The 21,528-nt window shown below is 43.0% G+C and overlaps 2 non-coding genes across 2 annotated transcripts; one reads left to right on the top strand and one right to left on the bottom strand.

The window, feature by feature from the left end:
- The first annotated feature begins 685 nt into the window (after positions 1-685).
- On the top strand, positions 686-757 carry TRNAQ-UUG (transfer RNA glutamine (anticodon UUG)). Its single transcript has one exon. It is a non-coding gene; the product is annotated as a tRNA-Gln (tRNA).
- Positions 758-18,788: 18,031 nt separating this feature from the next.
- TRNAV-AAC (transfer RNA valine (anticodon AAC)) lies at positions 18,789-18,861 on the bottom strand. The gene has a single exon. It is a non-coding gene; the product is annotated as a tRNA-Val (tRNA).
- Positions 18,862-21,528: the final 2,667 nt, after the last annotated feature.

The following is a 21,528-nucleotide window of genomic DNA, read 5'->3' as shown; positions in this document are numbered from 1 at the left end:
TTCTTCGGTGGAAGGTTAGAGGGGGCGATTGGAGAAAATCTGCAATTTCCCGTATCCGGAATTGAAGAAGGGTCCCGTGCTCCCCATCTGCTATCAAGAAAGATTCCCAGTGAGGGTGCCGGATGGACCTACAGATGTTTCTCGGCCAATGCCTTGCACATTCCTATCCGCTGCAGGCTGTGAAATTCTACGAGTCAGTTTTCTTGCTGTTTCGTTAGCAGCTCGGACTGTGACGTCCCAAGAGAAATTTAGGAAAGAGCTTTGATGATGGTTGGAGCCTCGAGTCCCCGAGAGGCACCTCAGAAGAAAGGCCTGGCGACCAACTTCCAAAAAATCAGCCATTGAAAGCTCTAAGGAGCACAGTTCTACTCTGACACACATGGGGTCGCCTTCAGTTGGAACAGACACCGCGGCAACTGCTTTTTTTTAATTGGTGGGCAGACCTCTCCTCCTGCACAAACGCAGGCGAGCAGCTCTGTCACTTTAACAGCGTTTTCGCGGCTCGCCTGGGCGCTCTGTTCCAGCAGGACAGGTCTTTCTGAATGTACAGAAAGAAACACCGAATTCGGAAGGAGGCGTCGCCTCGTAGACACTGGTAAGGCGCAAAACCAGGTGGTGACTCGCCCAGCCCACACTGATTTCCTGAAACGGTTCTTTTCACACCGAGTAAATTACCCCGTGTGGTGGCCCCATGGTGTAATGGTGAGCACTCTGGACTTTGAATCCAGCGATCCGAGTTCAAGTCTCGGTGGGACCTTACAAGTTTGGCGCCCTGGCGCAGTGATTAGTGGCTTGGCTGCTACCCAAAAGGTTGGCAGTTCCAATCCACCAGCTGCTCTTTGGAAATCCTATGGGGTAGTTTTACTCTGACCTATAGCGTCGAACAGGTTGGTTTGTTTTAAAGGCAGCTGTACAAGTCACTCAGAGAATTATCTACAAGTCAGGAGACCAGGATGAGGATGATTTAAGAACCGTTTGTTGTCTGCATGGTGGGAACAGGGAAGTGCTTAGCCAGCAATTTCCATTTACCAAAACATAGAACCGGGTTGTAGCTGCCAGGTTTGAACCTGTGCGAAGAGATTCAATTAAGTTTTGATCACCTTAAGCATCAGACCACTGATACTGGGTTTTTAATCGAGAGGTGAATACATTCCCCTAGAAAAGTGCCTTAGATCCTCCTTTAGTTACCCAAAGCTGCTCTAACAGAAATACCACAAATAGATGGCTTTAACAAACAGAAATTTATTGTCTCACAGTTTAGGAGGCTAGAAGTCTGGACTCAGGGCCCTGACTCCAGGGGAAGGCTTTCTCTCTCTGTTGGCTCTGAGGATGGTCCTTGTCTCTTTTCAGCTTCTGTTTCTTGTTTCCTTGGAGATCTCATGTGGCATAGCATCTATCTTTCCCTATCTGTGCTTGCTTGCTTGGTTGCTTGCTCAATATGCTTTTATATTTCAAATCAGATTGATTTAACACACACCCTACACTAATATTGCCTGGTTAACATAAAAAGAAAATCCAATCCCAAATGGGATTATAACCACAGGTATAAAAAACCACCATTGCCCTCAAGTGGATTCTGACTCATAGCGACTGTACAGGAGAGAGTAGAACTGCCCCATAGGGTTTCCAAGGAGCACCTGGTGGATTCAAACTGCCAGCCTCTTGGTTAGCAGACATAACTCATACCCATCACGCCACCAGGGTTTCCAACCATAGGTGTAGGGGTTAGGATTTACAAAATATTTTGGGGAACACAATTCAATCCATAACAGATCCAAACACTCAAAATTTTACAAAGCTTTTCAGAAGGTTCACAGTTCTCTTTCACTGTTGACTGTAAACTCTTCCTCCCCACTTAGGGATTATTCTCTGGGTCTTACAGCCCACTAGTAACTTCATTTGCAACAAGATGACTGTGTAAAAAAGAAAATGAATCTACTCAAGAAACATCTTTTTTAATTGCAGCTGAAGGTTTACTAATGTGGTCATAAAATTCTTGTATAAGATTCCTTCTCTTAATTACATTTGAAACAGTATTTGTTGTTCTACTGATGATATCCTTAAATTTTTCTGACAATCTGAGTCAGAGCAGTATGTCATCTCCAAAGCCCTACCATTTACTTCATTTTCTAACCTCATAAAACTGACCAGAATGTTCATTACGAACCATTGCTTTTCTTTTTTCATATTTAACCAGTATAGATATTTTTCATGTTACTCCTCTCTCCTTCTTACCTCCCTCTTTCTCTCATGTTCCTTGAAATGGATAAGACACGGATGTCTTAGTTATCTAGTGCTGCTCTAACAGAAATAACACAAATGGGTAGCTTTAACAAACGGATATTTAGTTTCTCACAGTTTAGGAGGCTGAAAGTCCAACATCAGGGTGCCACCTCTATGGGAAGCCTTTCTTTTTCTGTCAGTGCTGAAGGAAGGTCCTTGTTTCTTTGAATTGTTGCTCCTGGGAGATCTTCATGTGGCTTGGCATCTCTCTTCCCCCATCTCTGCTCACTCGCTTGCTTGTTTAATCTTTTATATCTCTCGAAAGAGATTGACTCAAGATATACCCTAATCCTGCTTCATTAACATAACAAACATAACCTAATCCTGCCTCATTAACATAACACAACCCATTCACAAATTGGATCATAACAATGGGCAGCAGTTAGGATTTACAACACATACTTTTAGGGGACACAATTCAATTCATAACATTGGGTAAGACATTTGGTTTTCAGATTGACTGGTTTTTCCATCACTTCACAATGGATTGACATCACCCATCCAAGTATAAAGCAATTATTATCAGAAGCTGCACCAGAGTCACAAGGCCTGTTCATGTTGTGTTGCCGATTTTATATGGGTTCTTAAGACTAAGTAAACCTAGAGATAGTCTATTGTGTCTATGAGTTTGATTGTGAATCCATGCCTAAGACCCCCCTGTGGTGGTCATGCAGACCAACCAGTCGCCCCTTCTACTAGGTGGTCTGCATCCTGGAGTCAATAGTGGTCACACAATCTCTTTAAAATACCAGTTTCTAAATGTACAACTTTCAGTTTTACCTTCTCATATTTTACCTCTTGGTGGACACATCTGTCAGGAGTGCCTCAGGTTCTCTCTTTACCACTTTTCCTTGTAAAATCCACCTTTCTTGAATTTTTCAAAAGAAACCACACGTCTCATCCCTTTGGAATATTGTCTTAGTCATCTAAAGTCATCTAATGCTGCTATAACAGAAATACCACAGTGGATGGCTTTAATAAAGAGAAATTTATTCTTTCACAGTCTAGTAAGTTACGAGTGCAAATTCAGGGCGTCAGCTCCAGGGGAAGACTTTCTCTGTTGGCTCTAGAGGAAGGTTCTTCTCCTCAATCTTTCCCTGGTCAAGGAGCTTCTCAGGTGCAGGGATCCTAGGTCCAAAGGACATGCTCTGCTCCTGGTGCTGCCTTCTTGGTGGTAGGAGGTCCCCAACTCTACTTGCTTCTCTTTTATCTCTTGAGAGAGAAAAGGTGGTGCAGGCCACACCCCAGGGAAAATCCCTTTACATTGGATCAGGGATTTGTCCTGGTAAGGTTGTTAAAATCCCACCCTAATCCTCTTTAACATAAAATCACAAAGTGTAGGACAACCAGAGAATATTGGGAATCATGGCCTAACCAAGTTAATACACACATTTTGTGGGGAACATAATTCAATCCATGACAAATACTAATATAATTCATTGCATTGGAATGTAAAAATTCTCTGGAATAAATTAAGATACAATGGAAATATTGATGTCTGAGAAGCCCTTTAAAATCAAGGCACAGGGTTCAGATCCAGTTGGTTATCTTACATAAATTTGCAGATGAGGAAGCAAAAATTTCCTTATTTTCTTCTGAAAAAATCTGTTGCATCATTTAGTATAGAAATGGCATAAACTTGTGATAATACAGTGCTTTGTATTCCCTTGAACGTTTGAGTTTAGAGAAGAAATTTGACTATCATTTTTTGCCAACATTTTTGGGATACGATAAATCGATCTTGGATTTTACCAGGGCATGTCTTTCTTGCACTGTGTCATTCCTTAACCACTTAGCTACCCGTTTACTTACTGGGACTATGCCCTTCTTATATTTCATTTTAGTGGGGATATGTTACAGATTCTACTGCAAATAATGCACATGCCTGTTATTACATATATAGTTTTCTAAGCTCCACACTATTGGCCTATTGTCTTTTTGCAATTGATTCCCACTGAGCCCTTAAAGTTCTAGGGGGCAAAAAGTATCCATGGATATATAAACTCCTTTGAGAAAACTCAGCCCCATTTACCTCACTAACTGATGCAGATTCAGCAAATCTACTTTCCATAATTTATTATTTCTTAAAATTCATTATTACAGTGGTCAGCTTGAGAACAGTTCATCTAGGACCAGTCAGAGCCGAGCTTGGGTGTATTGGCCAGGCACCAACAGGATCATCTAAGCAGGTGGTCAGTCTTGTAGAGGGAAGACAACAGATGGTAGGGCCCTAGGCATAGGGCTGGGTGTGTTCAGAGAGACATCTTTATGAGAAAGAAAAAATGGGAGCAATCTGACTGTTCAACAAGTGGGATTTAATCAAATAAATTACAGTACAGGGATAGAATGGACTAACAAAGATAACACAGATCTTTATGATATTGGTGTTTGAAATATGGCCATGGTATAAACTTAAAAAAAAAAAAAAAAGATATGTAATTGAAGGAGGACAGGGTGGGTGGGGATGGTGTGCACAGGTGTGGCCCTGCTTGGGAGACCTGGCCCACAGGTTGACAGTGGTGCAGGTTTCGGTGAAGGGCTGACAGAAAGGCCCTGTGACTGTGCCCAAGGGTGTCATTTCTGCAAACAAGTGTCTCGAACCCTGCTCATCTCATGCCTCACCAGGCTTGAGAGGGAGGCAGCTCTGCACAAAGATGTCACTCATGAACAGCTCTCATGACCCCATAACAAGCTACAACACGTGTGTAGTGTCATCTCTAGGAAGGTGCAGAGCACACTGGGTGACATTGTCAGAGGGAGTGACACCATAAGTACTGTCTATAAAATTTCGTGCACTGTTTCAGCAGAAATTTATTATTTTTTATAAAAATGTCCCTGTAGTTAGTTAACAACAAAAACATTTTTCATAAGCCCAGCTTCCGTATGTCAAAATAACTACAAGGCTAAAACTCTATGCTAATTTACTTTTTGAACCTTCTGATGTACTCTGGAGCCCTGGTGGTGTAGTGGTTAAGAACTTGGCTGCTAACCAAAAAACCAGCAGTTCAAATCAACCAGTTGCTCCTTGGAAACCTTACAGGGCACTTCTACTCTGTCCTATAGGGTCACTATGAGTTGCAGTTAACTCAAAGGCAATGGGTTTGGTTTTTTAGTTTAATGCACTCTGGTCAGAACTGTCATTATTACCCAATTACAGTGACGTAATTTCATCTGCACACACTACAAGCACGCCCTGTTGTCATTGCTGCCAGTGTTTTTACAATCACTGATTTTGTCAAATTTTCTGGTGTTTTAGCTACAATATTGTGGTAATTAGTATTTGTGAACCTGTATTAATAACTTTTTTGAGAAATGAAGTAGTAATTAAAGGAAATGAAGGAGTGATGTCTTAGGCTGGGTTCTCTGGAGAAGCAAAACTAGTAAAGATATATATACATAGAGGGAGATTTATCTCAAGGAAATGGCTCACACAGCTGTAGAGGCTGCCAAGTCCCAAGTCTGTGGGTCAGGTGTCAGACTGGAGGTTTCTCCTGACTCATGTATCTGCAGGGGCTGATGAACCCAAGATCCACAGGTCAGATAGCAGGCTGCTGGCTCACCACTGCAAAGACTGACAAATCCAAGATCAGCAGGTAGGAGGGCAGGCTGCTGGCCCAAGTCCCAAGAACTGGAAGTCAGATGCTGACTCGCTAAATGCAGGATCCAGGTCACAGCAAAAGCCAGTGAGCTTTACTAGAAAGTCCACATACATTGGATGCAGGTCACACCCCCAAGGAAACTTCCTTTCCACTGATTGGCTACTTAAAGCAGATCCCATCATGGAGGTGATCACATTATATCAGATCTCATCATGGAAGTGATTACATCATTACACGACTTCCAGACTACATCATAACTGGCAAAACACTGAGACTCATGGCCCAGCCAAGCTGACACACAACCATAACAATTCCAAGAGATATACAGGAATTATAATTTACGAGTAACATTACTACAAAATACATTACTAAGGATTCTGTATGGTCTGGTATGGGAGGAGTTCCATGGGGGGGGGGGTGACAACATGAGTTACTATACTGGGTAACACCAATCTGGTAATGTCACTGAATGAATACGATTTACCCATATCCACTCACATACGGATTTATTTTGATATATTGCTATTGCCACCATTAAATGAAACCCAGTTAATTATAACGTATATAAATTACATGCTTAGTACAATGCCAATAAATACTAATGAACTGAAAAAGACCAGAGAAAAAAGATAAGATAAATCTAGTTGATTTACAGCAATGGATACTTAAAATGAGATTCTAAAAGAAAATAATTGAATTGCCTATAATTAATTGCGGAAACCCTGGTGGCGTAGTGGTTAAGTGCTATGGCTGCTAACGAAAGGGTCGGCAGTTAGAACACACCAGGCGCTCCTTGGAAACTCTATGGGGCAGTTCTACTCTGTCCTATAGGGTCGCTATGAGTCGGAATCGACTCGACGGCAGAGTTTGGTTTTGGTTTGGTATAATTAATTAGTAATAAAAAAGATTACTCCAGATATACTTTAAAGTGCAAAAGACTGGGGGCATGGGAGACACTTACTTGGACGCAAATATTTTAATACAACGAAGTAATTAATTAAAATATATATATAGTCTAATCTATTTTAGGGGTAAAAATTTATACTAAAAAAGACTAAACTGGGGCAGTCTCATTCTAACGATTTCAGGCATAAATAGCTTTTAAACACATACTAAAACGAGTCCTTCTAATAATAAAATTAGTAGATTAAAGTGACTTTTACGAGTAAGCCCATTAAAATACCCTATCTGCTGAACAAAAAGTGCGTTCATACCCCTCTAGAGCTGCAAACAGCCACAGACAGCCCATCTGTGGACCCCGCCAGGTACTTATGTCCTTCTGGGCTGAAGGGACTGCGTGGGTGAAGAGCTGGCCAGTACAGACGAAACGGGAACCCTGGTGGGGTAGGGGTTAAAGGCTATGGCTGCTAACCAAAAAGGACGATGGGTCGAATCCATCAGGCGCTGCTTAGAAACGCTATGGGGGTACTTCTACTCCATCTTACGGGGTCGCTAGGGGTCGGAATCGACTCCACCGCAACGGGTTTGGCTATGTTTTTTTTTTTTTTTTTTTTTAATAGAGGATACATCCTGGCCGCCGCCTCAGAGCCACGGTGGCCCCGCCGGATGCCGGTCACTGTATCTGGGGTGAGCCGCTCAGATTCTGCCTGTGGAAGACGCCAGTGGGGCGAGGAGGTGACGCGTTTCGAGCCCGGTGTTCTGAGTGGCAGAGGGGCACCTACAGGGCACGGCGGGGACCCCTGAGCCTGCGGCTGCCCGGCTGCGAACCAGCCTCCAGTCTCCTCGGCCTCCAGCGCTGCTATTGTCCGTCGCAGCCGTACCCGCCCCCTCCCCCCAGCCTCGCGGTCCCTGGGTTGCCAGTCCTGAGCTCCCACAAGTGACGCTCACGCCCACCCTGAGGTGCTGGGTCGCGCTCCGCACCTGGAGCGGACCGGCCTGCTCGGGTTCCCTGACCGTGTAGACCTGGCGCAGCCCCGCCCCCGCTCGCTTCTGCTCCGCGCGACTCGGTGAGCCCGGGCCGCACTCCGCCTAACGACGCTACGGAAGCCTGCAGCGGACAGCGTAGGGGGCGGAGCTCCCCGCCTCGGAAGGAACCTTGTGGCCTACGTGTCCCGGCTGCCGAGGTGCCGCGTGTCCCCTGAGTCCGCGGGCCGCTGGCCTGGCGGGGGCGAGGCCGCGGCAGGAGGGTTCCGAGCTCCTGGAGACCAGCGCTCGGTCCTCACGCCAGGACCCCAACGGTCAATCCGACACCGCGCGCTGCGCTTCTGGCCGCGTGCACAGACAACCTTGCTCGAAGGCGGGAACTGTCACACCGCTCCGGGTAGGCAGGACCTGGCCCCCAGCCCAGATGTGCACTGACCCGCCTGAGAGACCAGTGTGTGCGGCATCCCTCAGGTCTGGCCCCTGCAGTATTCAGAGGACTCAGTACGTCTACCGTGTCACTCCCGCCACGCCACGTACAGCCACCAGGAGGTCGCCAGACGGGGATCCCGCCCATCCCACCGCGTAGGTGCTCACTGAGGCAGGGAGGCACATTCCCAGAATTCCTTAAGTTGTCAGTTGCTGTGCAGTTGATACTGACTCATGGCGACCGGGATTGGCCCTTTCCGACCCCCGGGAAAGTTGCTTTAGGCTGAGACTTTGGTCAGCTCGGCACCCCAGGGCAATGTGGAGCCAGGTGACAATTAAGATCGCTCCTCCTGAGCAAAGAGTGCCCCCCCATCCCCTCTGCAGGGTCCCCACCCTCTCAGAAGTCCCCAGACCTCTGTGCAAAGGTGGCAAGTGCTGAGGGCTCTCAGAGAGTGCAAGAAAGGGAGAGTGAAGGTGGAAGACCCAATATTCACTGAAATCCTGGACAGTAAGAGGAGCCCCGAGACTGGACTATCCCTCCCTTAGTCAAAAATTGAGCCCTTTCTTTGTGCCCAAGTCTGGGACCCTCAAGAGAAGCCTCCACTCCTGCCTGTCCTTCATGATCTCCTTGACCAGCTCAAAAAGAACTACCATTAGGAGCTCCTACCATTAGGAAATCTCCTCTACCGCTGGAGATTTCTTAGAGCTATGGAGGAGAAAGTGTTCCACTTTAACAATGCAGCCAGTACAGCTGGTAGCAAAGAGGAGAGAAGGACCTCTATCTCACTCTCCAACCTTACTGGTATCAGACAAGGGTGCCAAGAGCACCTAAAGTTCTGGGCAGCTGAATTAGATTCTGCTGCTGCCAACAGCCCTGGAGTCAGCTGACCATGACCCCCACCCCCACCCCAGCTTGGTTTTTCTGTCCGCGCTGACACCCTGGCCTTGGAGAAGAAAGCCAGCCTCCAGAGGAGCAACAAAGCCGGAGAGAATAAGACTGAGGCCACCACAGACCCTGTCACTGACACTTGGCCTGATATTCAGCTTTCTAAGTCTCTCACCAGCGGCAACTCCAACCCAGGGCACAAACCTTCAGCTGGAAAGCTTAAAATGCGAATGTCTGCAGGTCCATTGGCCTACCCACAATCTACTGGAGAGGCAACCGGTGTGGCTCATTTGCCTCTGAAGGCGCCGGTCTGCTGGTTCCACTTGGATCCTCACTGTCAGAGCCCCTTCCAGGCACCTCTTCAGAATCACAGTCACTAGCTGCTTTCATCCTGTTGACTCCTACTACTCCCACATCACCAGTCACTGGCACCACCAGCCCACCTCTGACCTCTCAAGCTGACAGGTCTGCCAGGCCCCTGGAGCTGCCAGTCTTTGTCCTGAAACACCCACCATGCCAAGTGATTTTGTTTGGAATGATGAGTAGCCCAGCTCCCCATCCTCTTGCTTCTGCACCTCCAGCTGCAATTTCTGCTTTCTCTGTGAGTGACTGGGGGAAGGGAGAGGTTTTCGATATGTGCAAAAGCCTCTCCAGCATCAGGAGTAGAACTTCCAAGCCTCCACCCAATAGCAAGATTAAACCCATCTTCTTCAACTTGACTCTGACTCAAGGCGATCCCATGTGTGTCAGAGAACTGTGCTCTATAAGATTTTCAATGGCTGGTTTTAAGACATTATCTCATACGGTGAGTCTTGGTAGTGCAGTGGTTAGTACGTTTGAGTACCAAGAGGAAGGTCATGGGTTCAAAACCGTGTGGAAACTTTCAGTCTTTGAAAGTCAGCTCTTAGATTTCCATCAGGGATTCTGTACTTGAACTGGGATATAGATTTACATTTGGAATAACCAAAAGAACTTTAACCTTCTCTCTTCCATTCTCTACATGTAAAGAGAAGTCTGTTCTGACCTCAGCATTTTGGCCACACTGCTACTTTGTTTCAGTAGGTCCCAAGGGGCTTCTGCCTATTGATAGAAACACACATAACTCTACAGTTTACTGCCTGCACCCTGCCAGTGGAATCCTGACAGCCGGGGCGAGACTTGTTAGTCCTCCACTAAGAAAGAGAAGGACTGCACCTGCAAACCAAGTGGCAATGGCCCCTCTAGTGTCAATTTTAAGACACCAGAAATCTCTGCCAAATTTATTCTTGCTTGACCAGTGTTTTCAGAAATCATCAATGGGGGAAGTGGGGATGTGTGAGTGGAGTGAGCGGGGAAGTGGGGAAAGATGAATATGATAACTTTCTTGCTCTTAACTACACAGATTTCTGCCAGCCAGAGACTTTTTAATTACCTGACTCCTGTGTCTGTCCTTTCCCTCCTAGTGTCTACCATCTCTGCCCCAGACACCCTGGAACTTGGTTTTCACAGGGCTTGATCTTAGACTTCCCAACCTGGGTGCGTTCCCCTCAGATGGAAATGCTCATGGCCCTCTCTCGCTGCCAGGAGCCTCTCTCCCATGGAAGGCTAAGTTCCACTTGACACAGAATGCTCTGGGTGGGGCAGGATGGGGTTGGGGATTTAAGGTGGGATTACCACAGGTGTGTACAGAAAGGTCTGTGGGTTGGGTACTGAGGCCATTACAAGAAACATCTTTCTCCCTGAAATTTCCCAGCATTCAGAATCCAGCTCAACTCGAAGTTGAGGCCAGGAAACAAAGCAGTCTTTGGTAGGAGGGGAGACTTAAAACATGTTCCTGGTTACTAAGGTGCTATCAGGTTGCTTCTACACATTGGTGATAAGGGATACTATGTCTCAAAAGAAGGGATTCTATAGGGTATTTCTTGGTATTCCATCCCCAATAGTAAAAGTAAATGGAAAACTGTTGTTAGTTGTCTTCAAGTGGATGATGATTCACGGCTACCCGATGTGTTACAGAGTAGGGGGCAGGGGACTGGGGGGAGACTTGACTGAGGACTCAGACACTGGGGAATGAAGGTCTGGGCAACTTCACCAGGTGAAGAACCCTGATTGGCTCAAGTTCTGGCTGTGGGGTTGGGGGCAGGATCAGCTTACATGTTGGTGGAGCTAAACTACCCTTACAAGGTCCCTAGGTGGCGAAGGTCGCTATGAGTCGGAATCGACTCGACGGCACTGGGTTTTACTGGGTAGGTGGTGAAAGTGGTTTTGGCTTGACTAATAACCTAAAGGTTGGTGTTTAGAACCCACCTAGTGGTACTGCAAAAGAAAAGGCCTGGTGATCTACTTCCATTAACATTATAGCCAAGAAAACCCTACAGGGTGCAGCTCTACTCTGTAACAAAGGATCGCCATGAGTCAGAATCGACTCAGCCAACAGCAGCCCTAGCTGAGAAGAATAAAAGAAGAAAGCCATTGATATCAGTTAGGACTTCATAACCAATTACCAGATGAGAACTGTAGTAGTCTTGCTTATTTTCTATTTGTTATGTGTATGTGTTTATTTGTATATGCCAATCATTGGTTTTCTTCTCTCTCCTTCCTATTTTATTTTATATACAAGTTGTTGTACACTAACTGTACAGTTTAGTCTTCACATAACAGAATATTCAGTGGCACTGCAACTGAATCAGTGGAGTAATTAATACAGCCAGCAATGGATACAATGACCCTTGGGACTGTTTGACTCCTCATTTAAAGGAAAGGGTAAGAACTTCAACAAAATTTTAAATGGCCCTGCAATGTGGCACAGATACCTGCATTTTTTAGGAGGAGCCCATTGGAGTCCTCATTAAAAATTACTCTAAAATGTCCTCACAGTTGGACTTCTTTCAGTTCAACTCAAGGAATGTCGTTCCCTGAAATCCATGTTATCTTTTTTTTTTTTGAGGGGAAAGAAGAGGCGTCCAGTAAGGGGGCAGAGGCACTCCATAAAAGAGATGTGTGTGAGACAACTGCTACGCCCCCTAGAACCTCAACTACTTACATATGGTGCTGTGTAAACTCCCTCCACAACAGCAAGCATACATCCCACTTTGAAATGACTTCCATTGAGCTGTTTTAAAAAAGCAGAAAATTGAAACTAATCTCTGAAATTGAGGACCTCTTCTCAGGCATCCAATTCTGAAGACTCCTAGCTGCATCCGAAGAGATCTGGACCCAAAGCTGCCCTTTTATTGAGATCACACCTTTCACCCACATTCTGACATAACCATCTCAAAGTCTCTCTCCTTTGGTTGGATTTCTAACCAAAATAAGGCAGCAAATTCTTGAGGGGCATTTCTACTCTGCCTTTCGGGTTGCTATGAATCAGGATCAACCCGACAGCAATGGGATGTAGATCTCTAGGATTTCTGGAAAGTACATTATAGATTAAGTTTAAATGGATATGTAACAATCATACAAAATTTTACTTGGCATCACTTTATGTAGGTAGTGTGCAAGAAGAGGTTCATCAGAGAGGAATCAAACCCAGGTGTCCTGCATAGAAGGTGAGAATTCTACCATTGAACAACCACTGTCCCATCTCATGGGCGCCACAACCCATCTGTCATTGGCGGACTATAACTATGATGCTGCATAGGTTTCAGCTAAGCTTCTAGACTAAGATGGACTAGGAGGAAAGGCCTGGTGACCTACGGCCAATGAAAATGCTATGGATCACCACAGTCCAGTCCACAACCGATCATGGGGATGGCAGAGGACCAGGCATCAGTCTGTCCCATTGTGCATGGGGTCACCATGGCAGGGGGGAAACAACTTGGTGGCAGCTAACAACAAAGCAAGAAGAAACGGTTACTCAGTGTATGCAATGGTAGTTAATATAATTTATTTTATTATGAAAAATATAGGTAAATATTTCCTTTAATTTCTGTTTCCAAATTTAGTTCTCATTACAATTAAAAATTTCTTAAACAAAATATGAATATCTTTAAAATGTTTTAATTCATACCAATGCAGAAAGGCAAAACAAGAACACAACTAGAAATAATTTTCATATTATGAAATTGAAACAGTTAATATTATTCATGGCTAAATCCTTTTTTAAAAAAAAATCTAATACTATGTAGTCATAGGAGTTTGTGCTTCTCTTTGTCATAATTATATATCACCAAGTCAAAATAATTAACAACTTTGCATCCCCTGATAAAATGAAGGTTTCTCAAAAAGAGAATCCTCTAACATTTTTGTTTTGTTTTGTTTTGTTTTGGGTAATAGCCCACCCTCTCAGCTTTCCATTCTGTTCTGCCAGCATGAAGAGAAAGATTTGGATTGTTGTAATCTCAGCCTCTTTGCCTCTCTGCCCTTTTACACTCTTCTAGCAAAGTCACTATCTTTTTAAAATTTATCTCTAGACCCCACTTTTTCCACCAGCTAATATCTTATTTCTCATCTTTGATAACGAAACTCCTCTAAAGAGTTCCTGCTTTATTACATGCAATCCTTTCATTCTTTACACTAAGCAGAAGTTTGATATCACTGCTTAATTGAAAATGCTTTTCTAAAAATAAAGATGTTTACATCTATAGAATGAGTCATTTATATCAGACTCAAAAAATACTAGTTTCTGCCTCTATCCTGTATTGTTTCAAAACATACAGAATCTGAAATATGGTCAGATTTAACGTAAGGGACAGCCAATTAAATTTACTCATCAATTAGATGATAAAGAGAATATGCAAAATCGGAAGAATGGTGTAAGTCCTCTTGATCCACTAATGGCAAAAACCGAGGTCCGTGTGGGATTTCAAGCCTTTGATGCCCATTCATGGTTTTATTTTTTTTAACTAGTTTTTTTTTTTAAAACAAAATCTTTTAATAGGCTATTTTTTAGATCGGTTTTAGGTTTACAGAACAATTACACAAAGTACGGAGTTCCCGTGTGTCCTTTCCTATTATTAACAGCTTGTGTTCCTGTGCATTTCTTACAGTCGATGAATCTATATTGATATGTTATTGACTAAAGTCCATAGTTTACTTAGGGCTCCCTCTTCGTGTAGTATAATTCCATGGCTATTGACAAATGCATAATGTAATGTGTCGACCACTATAGTATCACACAGGTTAGTTTCACTGCCCTATTGTGCTCCAACTAGTCATCTGTCAACTCCTCTTCCTGAAACTCCTGGCAACAACTAATCTTTTTATTGTCTCTATAGTTTTCCTTTTTTCAGAATATCATATAGTTGAGATCATATAGTATGTCAGTTTTTCACACTGGTTTTTTTACTTAGCGGTATGCATTTAAGGTTTCTCCATGTCTTTTCATAGCATGATAGCTCAATTCTTTTCATCACTGAATAATATTCCATTGTATGGACATAACACAGTTTATCTGTTTACCTGTTGAAAGACACCTTGGTTGCTTCCAATTTGGGACAATTATGAACAAAGCTGCTATAAACATTCATGTACAGTTATTTTTTTTATGTGGACAATAGTTTTAATTCATTTGGGTAAATACCTAGTAGTGCAACTCCTAGATCATACGGTATGTCTATGTTAGCTTCTTAAAAAACTTCCAGACTTGTATTCCAAAGTGACTGTACCATTTTACACGAATGAGAGTTCTAGTTGCTCTGCATCCTCTCCAGCATTTGGTGTAGTCAGTGTTTGGGATTTTAGCCATTTTAATTAAGGTGTGAAGTGGTATCTCACTGCTGTTTTAAATTGCAATTCCCTAATGACATATGGAGCCCTGGTGGTGAAGTGGTTAAGAGCTCAGGCTGCTAACCAATAGCTCAACTAACTAAAAGGTGAGCAGAAAATCCTTGGACACACGGGTGGGGGGGCGGTTCTACCCTGTCTTGTAGGGTCACTGGCACACAACAACCACATATGAAGCAGATTTCTTTTTGGCGAGGTGTCCAAGTTTTAAACTGGGTTGTTTGTTTTCTTATTGAGCTTTAAGAGGTCTTTTCATATTTTAGATATAAATCATTTATCAGATATTTTCTCCCAGTCTGTGGCTTTTCACTCTCTTAAGTGTCTTAGAGCAGTTTTTTAATTTCAGAGAAGCCAACTTATCAATTTTTTTCTTTTATGGATTATATTTTTGGTGTTGTATCTAAAAAGTCATCGTCAAGCCCAGTCACCTAGATTTTTTTCCTACGTTGTCTTCTAGAAGTTGTAGAATTTTGCATCTTACATTTAGGTTTATGGTCCATCTTGATTAATTTTTGTGAAAGAGGGAAAGTCTGTGTCTAGACATCATCCCAACTCTATGAAAGTTTGGGCTCTGTCCTCCAGCTATTACCGTCCTGACTCTCTGAAGCTCCATCTTGAGTGGAGCTGGATTCCCAGTCCTGGAGGACTTCCCATCAGGGTCGAATTAACCAGTAAGCACGAGGTTAATTGTATTTACTTGCTAATCTGTGGTGAACAATTTCACATGGGTTTCAGCACATCTTCTTGGTAAGGGACAGGTGAAATTGTGCAGTGCAGATCGGCGAAAAGCCACAATTGGGTCTGAGCCTTACCTAGTTTATGGGGTAATCTCAGTCCTGCTTCCCACTGACCCCATTGAAGTCACGCTCTTGGCAGCCACTGAGCGCACGACTCAGAGGACCCTGTTCCTGAAAAGATGGGTCCTATTCCAGTGCCCCGCGCTGCGGCCAGCATCCTAGAAGTGGTGGACACTGACCCTGCAAAGGAAAAGCCCGGAACCGAAAGACTTCCGTCAAGCCCAGATAAGAACCAAGTCTCTAAAGGTCTTTCTGGAGGGTGGCAGTGGGGTGGAAGGACTAAAAAAAAAAGGATGACAAGAGTCAGATTTATCAGTTGCTCCTGAAGTGCAGAGGTATTTCCTTAGTTCCAGAGGACTGAAATATCTCCCTTATCTGCCACCCATTTCATCCTGCACTCCCCAGACACCACCCCTCTCCGTTCTTTACACCTCCCCCCCAAACACACACGACCATTACAGAAGAGTTCTGAAAATATTTCTGGCAAGAAAATTAAGTTGGCAGAGACAGTTGATGTCTGTTCTGTGGTAGTCTTCCACGCTTGTGGAAAAACCAAACTTTTTTTTTAGTGAGATATCACAATATCTCACTTACTTACCTGAAGGTGAAGGTACATAAATTCAGCTACTGGTGGGAAAAAAAGCATAGAATATTTTTGTGATCTTGGAGTAGACGATTTCTTAGAGAGGCACAAAAGAAAGAAATAAAATTTAAATGAATCGGGCTTCATAAGAATATTAAGAATTTTATCAGAAGATACTCACCTGCTGGCAGGGAGAATAGATACAAATATCCTGTAACGAACTCTTAAGTTAATGATATAATAAACCAAACCAAACGCAGTGCCGTCGAGTGGATTCCGACTCATACCGCTACCCTATAGGACAGAGTAGAACCGCCTCGTAGAGTTTCCAAGGAGCGCCTGGCAGATTCGAACTTCCGACCTTTTGGTTAACTGCCATAGCACTCAACCACTACACCACCAGGAGGGTTTCCAAATGATATAATACGAATCAATAATAATAATATCCATAATACTAATTTTAAAAGACAAAAAAAATCTGATAGGAGATGCACCAAGGTGATTCAAAAGGAGCTGTTTTCCATATTAGGAAACAGAAGAGCCTCAACCTCTGCGGGTAGAGAAGGACCGTCAAGCTGGCGTCATGTTCTATTGCGTTTACCAGCCGGTTCATAAACCGCGGAAGTCCAGCAACGGAGGGGTGCTAGAAGACACTGCGCGTCCCCACGCTGCTCGCCTAGGGACAATTTTTAGCCTTAGCGCCCATGACTGGAGTATTTGGAGTTATCTATTTATCATAAGAAAACAACTCATTTCGACCTTGTTGGAACCAAGGACCTTCCCCGTGTAAGGCGAACGTTCTAACCACTACATTACAGAAACCACCACGGAGATGACAGATACCTCTGAAGAATCAAATGGATGTTTTTCTGGATGTCACATGTTGGATAAAGTTAAATTTCTCTTCCTTTCAGACATTTTCATATTTGATGCGTGTATATTTTCTCCTCAAAACCATCAATATCAAACATGACTCCAGGCTAAGGAAGGCCTTCCCCACAATGACTGAAATTCTTCACAAATTCCAGGCCTGGAAACCTCAGGCAGCCTCTAAGGAATTTGATTTCAAGAACTTCCTTGGTACCGTCCTAGACTTTTCCCTGTCAAATACATCCTGGCATTCACCACATTCCCACCTGTAATGCATTGGATTATGTCGCCCAAAATATGTGTTGCAAATCCTAACCCCTATACACGTGTATGCAATTTCATTTGGAATAGGATTTGTTTTGTTAATAAGATCATATAGGTGTAGGACGTGTCTTACATTTAATCACTTTGGAGATATAAAAGGAGCAGATTAGGCACAGAAGGAAGTGGGCACAAGTGGAGGAAAGGCACACGGCATGGGGAGATCCCCAAGGAAGGCTGAGGAGAACTGGAGACGCTGAGGCAAGGGTCTCCCAGAGAAGGCAGAGAGAGCCTTCCTCTAGAGCCCATGCCCGGAATTTGGACTCCTTCTAGCCTCCTCAGGTGTGAAAAAATAAATTTTTGTTTTTGAAAACCACCCTCCTGTGGTGTTTCTATTATAACACCACAAAGAAACTAAGACACCACCCTGGGGAAACAGCCTTGATTTGCTCCAGGATGTTCTAGGAGATGCGGAGGAAATTCTCTCACCATAGCACCTTGGCCGTGGGTTTTCTGGGCGAAATTCATAGAATTAAAACAACCTTAACCATCTCCTTCAAGGCCCCCACCTTGGTTATAAAGGTCGGGTTTTTTGTTTGTTTGTTTGTTTTTTTCTGTGAGGAAGCAGACTATGTAGATACAGGTACGAGGCAGGAAAAATGACTTTTTTCCCTATTTCCACACACACACAAAAAAAAAAAAAAAAACAAGAATCAGCTCTGGCATTCTCTTTACCAGGCTTTTTCCACTCCTGAGATGCTTTTGTTGTTGTTGTTTGGTTTTGCTGTTAAACACTCTGCATTAGGATGGTTAGTTTATTGAAACTGGGTGAGTTGCGACTGGTGGATTAAGGGAGGGGGAAATAAGAGTTAGGGGATTCCTGCTTATTATAGGGACACTAAGTGACAATGCTTGCGTTGTAAAAGAGAAAAGAAATTATTTGATCAGGGCCTTTTCGTATTGATGCCGCGATTAAGAATTCGGCTTCCATACCAGCTACGGCCTAGATTCTTTTTTTTAATATTCGGGACTGTTTCTGAGATAAGCGCCCAGTCCACATTAGGTCCACTTGCCTATTTCGTGGAATATCATTTCTGTGCTTGAGCTATAAAGAGCAGAGAATGGACTTTCCAATTCCCCGTTCGGCTCGAAGTGGAGCCCTGTTCCTTCTTAGAAATCCCTGAGAAAAACTTCTTTAGGAAAAACCAGCGTGTCCCGTTTTCGGGACTTCCAGGGAGCCGGTCCCACCCGCGCTGCACCAGGAAGATCCTGTTTATGCTGGGGTCTCCACCACCCGCTGCTCAAAATCCGTGGACCTCAAGCGGACGGGGATCCAGCAACTTGCTGGGGCTGGGAGAGGTGGAAGGATGCGCGCCTCAGCCAGGCTGGGGACAAAGATAGCGCGGGGGTTGGTGTGTTTGACCAAATACACAGATTCTATGGGGTTCAGATGGAGAACCTCAAAAGCAAAATACTGCCTTCAAAGCCCAACCTGATGTTTCCGCCCGGTTTCGAACCGAGAACCTTTCGCGTGTTAGGCGAACGTGATAACCACTACACTACGGAAACACGCTCTGATGCCTCTCTGTTAGAACAGATGTTAGAGTAGAGACAGATATGTCTGCATGCTCCAGGTTCACAACTTCTACCGAGAAATTTTGATTCTGTATCACTTACATTTGTAGTTCTAGATTATACTTATTGCATATCTAATAACTATTCATCTGTTTTAATGGACGAAGATGATTTTAGGAATGCATTTGACTATTGTTTGCTTCTCAGCTCAGTTCATGACTTACATCGCTGTCACCACCACCGCTCGGCTCCCCCGCTAGACTCCCCATACAAATTCCCTGTCTTTCCACAATGGACAAACCCCTAAGAAGGTGTTCAGCAAAGAGATGATGCTCCGTCAGTCTTGAAAAAGTTGTCAAATGGAGAATGACTTCTCTGACAAGTGTTGAGTCCTGACATCCTGCTGATGGACTATTGTCGATATCCAAATAATGTGGTATTTCCCAAGTAGCATAATCTAGATACTGTCTGTATTTTTTCTGAGATCGGATTAGCAAAACAAGTTCCCTTTCTGTTACATGCATATATTTTTGTTTATTTTCTATAAACTAGTGAAAACCCACTATGCACCCAATCCCATGCCATGTACTGAAGGGAGATTCAAGTTGTGTGAAGGAATTGAGACTGTAGAAAGTAGCATATAAGCTAATCGTTTATTTACAAAAGGACATAAATGGCTAATTATCGTGAAATTGCCAAGTGAAATAACAGAAACAAATATCCAAGAGAAATCATAACAGGAGAACTGAGAAGGGGCATCACCCCCTAGCCTGAATTATTAGAGGAAGATACACAGATAAGGTAATTCATTACTAGATTAAAAAGGAGTGAGCTGGGTGTAGAGAGAACAAGGGGAGCAAGGACTCCGCAGGGGAGACAGAACGAGGTGAGAGATTTCGGGGAGAGCATCAAGGAGTTCTAGACTGCAGCAAAGTGTGGAAAGAAATGAGACCAAATAAGAATGAATGAACCAGACAGGCAAGGAAGGAGAAAAAAATCTCCAGGAAAAAAAAAAAAATGATGTTTTAATGTGAATGTAATGAGGGACGCTTATTTATTACTCACTGAATGTTTACTATGTAGACATCATCCAGAGGTTTTTAAATTCAGTTGCAATTCACATGCAGTGCAATGCTCAAGCTTTAACTGCGTAAATTTTTATAAGATTCCTAAAGGCTGCCATATCAAATTATCATAAACCAGGTGGCTTAAAACAACAGAAATTTATTATCTCACAGTTCTGGAGTCCTAACTTCTGAAATCTAGGTTTTGGCATGGCTGCACTCCCTCTGAGGCTCTAGGGGAGAAACTTTCCTTCCTTCATCTAGCTTTGGGTGGCTGCTCCAATCTCTGCCTCCATCTTCACATGGTCTTCTCTTATATGTGTGTCTTCCCTTCTGTCTGTCATAAGGACACTAGTCACTGAATTTGGGGTTCACCCAGATAATCCAGGATGATATCATTTCAAGATCCTTAATTCCCTCTGCAAAGACTTTTTTCAGATAAGGTCACATTCACAGGTTCTGAGGATTAGTAAGTAGACATATCTTTTCAGCGGCATCATTCAAATCACTGCAAGATTAATATATGTTTAACGTGTGTGTGTGTGTGTGAGTGTAACCATACCAAGGTCAAGATACAGAATATTTCCATCACCTCAGGAATGTTGCCTATACTTTTTTCCTATGCTAGAGGCCTGATAAAAGAGTCTATTATCTCAGGGAGAAAGTAATATAAATATCATCCTTTTGATCTTTGGATTTTATATACAATGCTTGACATACAAATGAAAATTTCAATATGCAAAAAAGCATGAAAATATTAACCAAAATCCAAAAGGACAGACAATAGAAGTAGACCTGAAGATGACCATCTGTTGAAATTAGCTAACAAGAACTTTAATAACTATTATAGACATGACACTGAAAGTAGAAGAAAAGATGAACAAAGTAGATAAAACAATGAAAATACCAAAAGTGAAAAAAATCAATGAAATCAATAGAATTGAAAATTTGAAATATTAAAGTTCATAATTTATTGAGTGGGCTTTAAGACAGACTGGATACAGCAAAAGAAAAGAGCAGTGAATGTGAAGACAGACCAATAGAAATTATTCAAACTGAAGAAAAAAAGAGAAAAATGAAAAAAAAATTGAAAGGCATGAGAAAAGACATGTAAAAGTAAAACGATAAAGATATTTCATACAAACATAAACAAAAAAATTGGTAAGGCTGTTTTAACATAAAAATGTAAACTTCAAGGCAAGTAGTATTACCATAGATAATACATAATGATAAAAGATATTTCATAGTCAAGAAAAGGTGACATTTTATAAAAGAGAGATATAATTCTAAAGTCGTATCATGTGACAACATAGCCTCAAAATATATCAGAACACACATGAGAACATGTTCACACAAAAATCTGTACATAACTCTTCATAACACCTTTATCTGTAACAGTAAATTATTGGAAACAACTAAAATGCCCCTCAATAGGTGAATGGTTGAGAAAACTGTGGTTTATACATACCATGGAACACAGCCAGGCAATAAAAAGCCAAAAAATATTGATATATAAAACTATTTGGATAGTCTCAAGGACATAAAGCGGTGTGGGAAAAAAACACACACATCAACATCAAAGGTCATATTCTGTATG

Source organism: Loxodonta africana, chromosome 1, assembly GCF_030014295.1.
Source record: "Loxodonta africana isolate mLoxAfr1 chromosome 1, mLoxAfr1.hap2, whole genome shotgun sequence".
Classification (NCBI taxonomy): Eukaryota; Metazoa; Chordata; class Mammalia; order Proboscidea; family Elephantidae; genus Loxodonta; species Loxodonta africana.
This window is presented reverse-complemented; position numbering and strand designations above follow the sequence as displayed.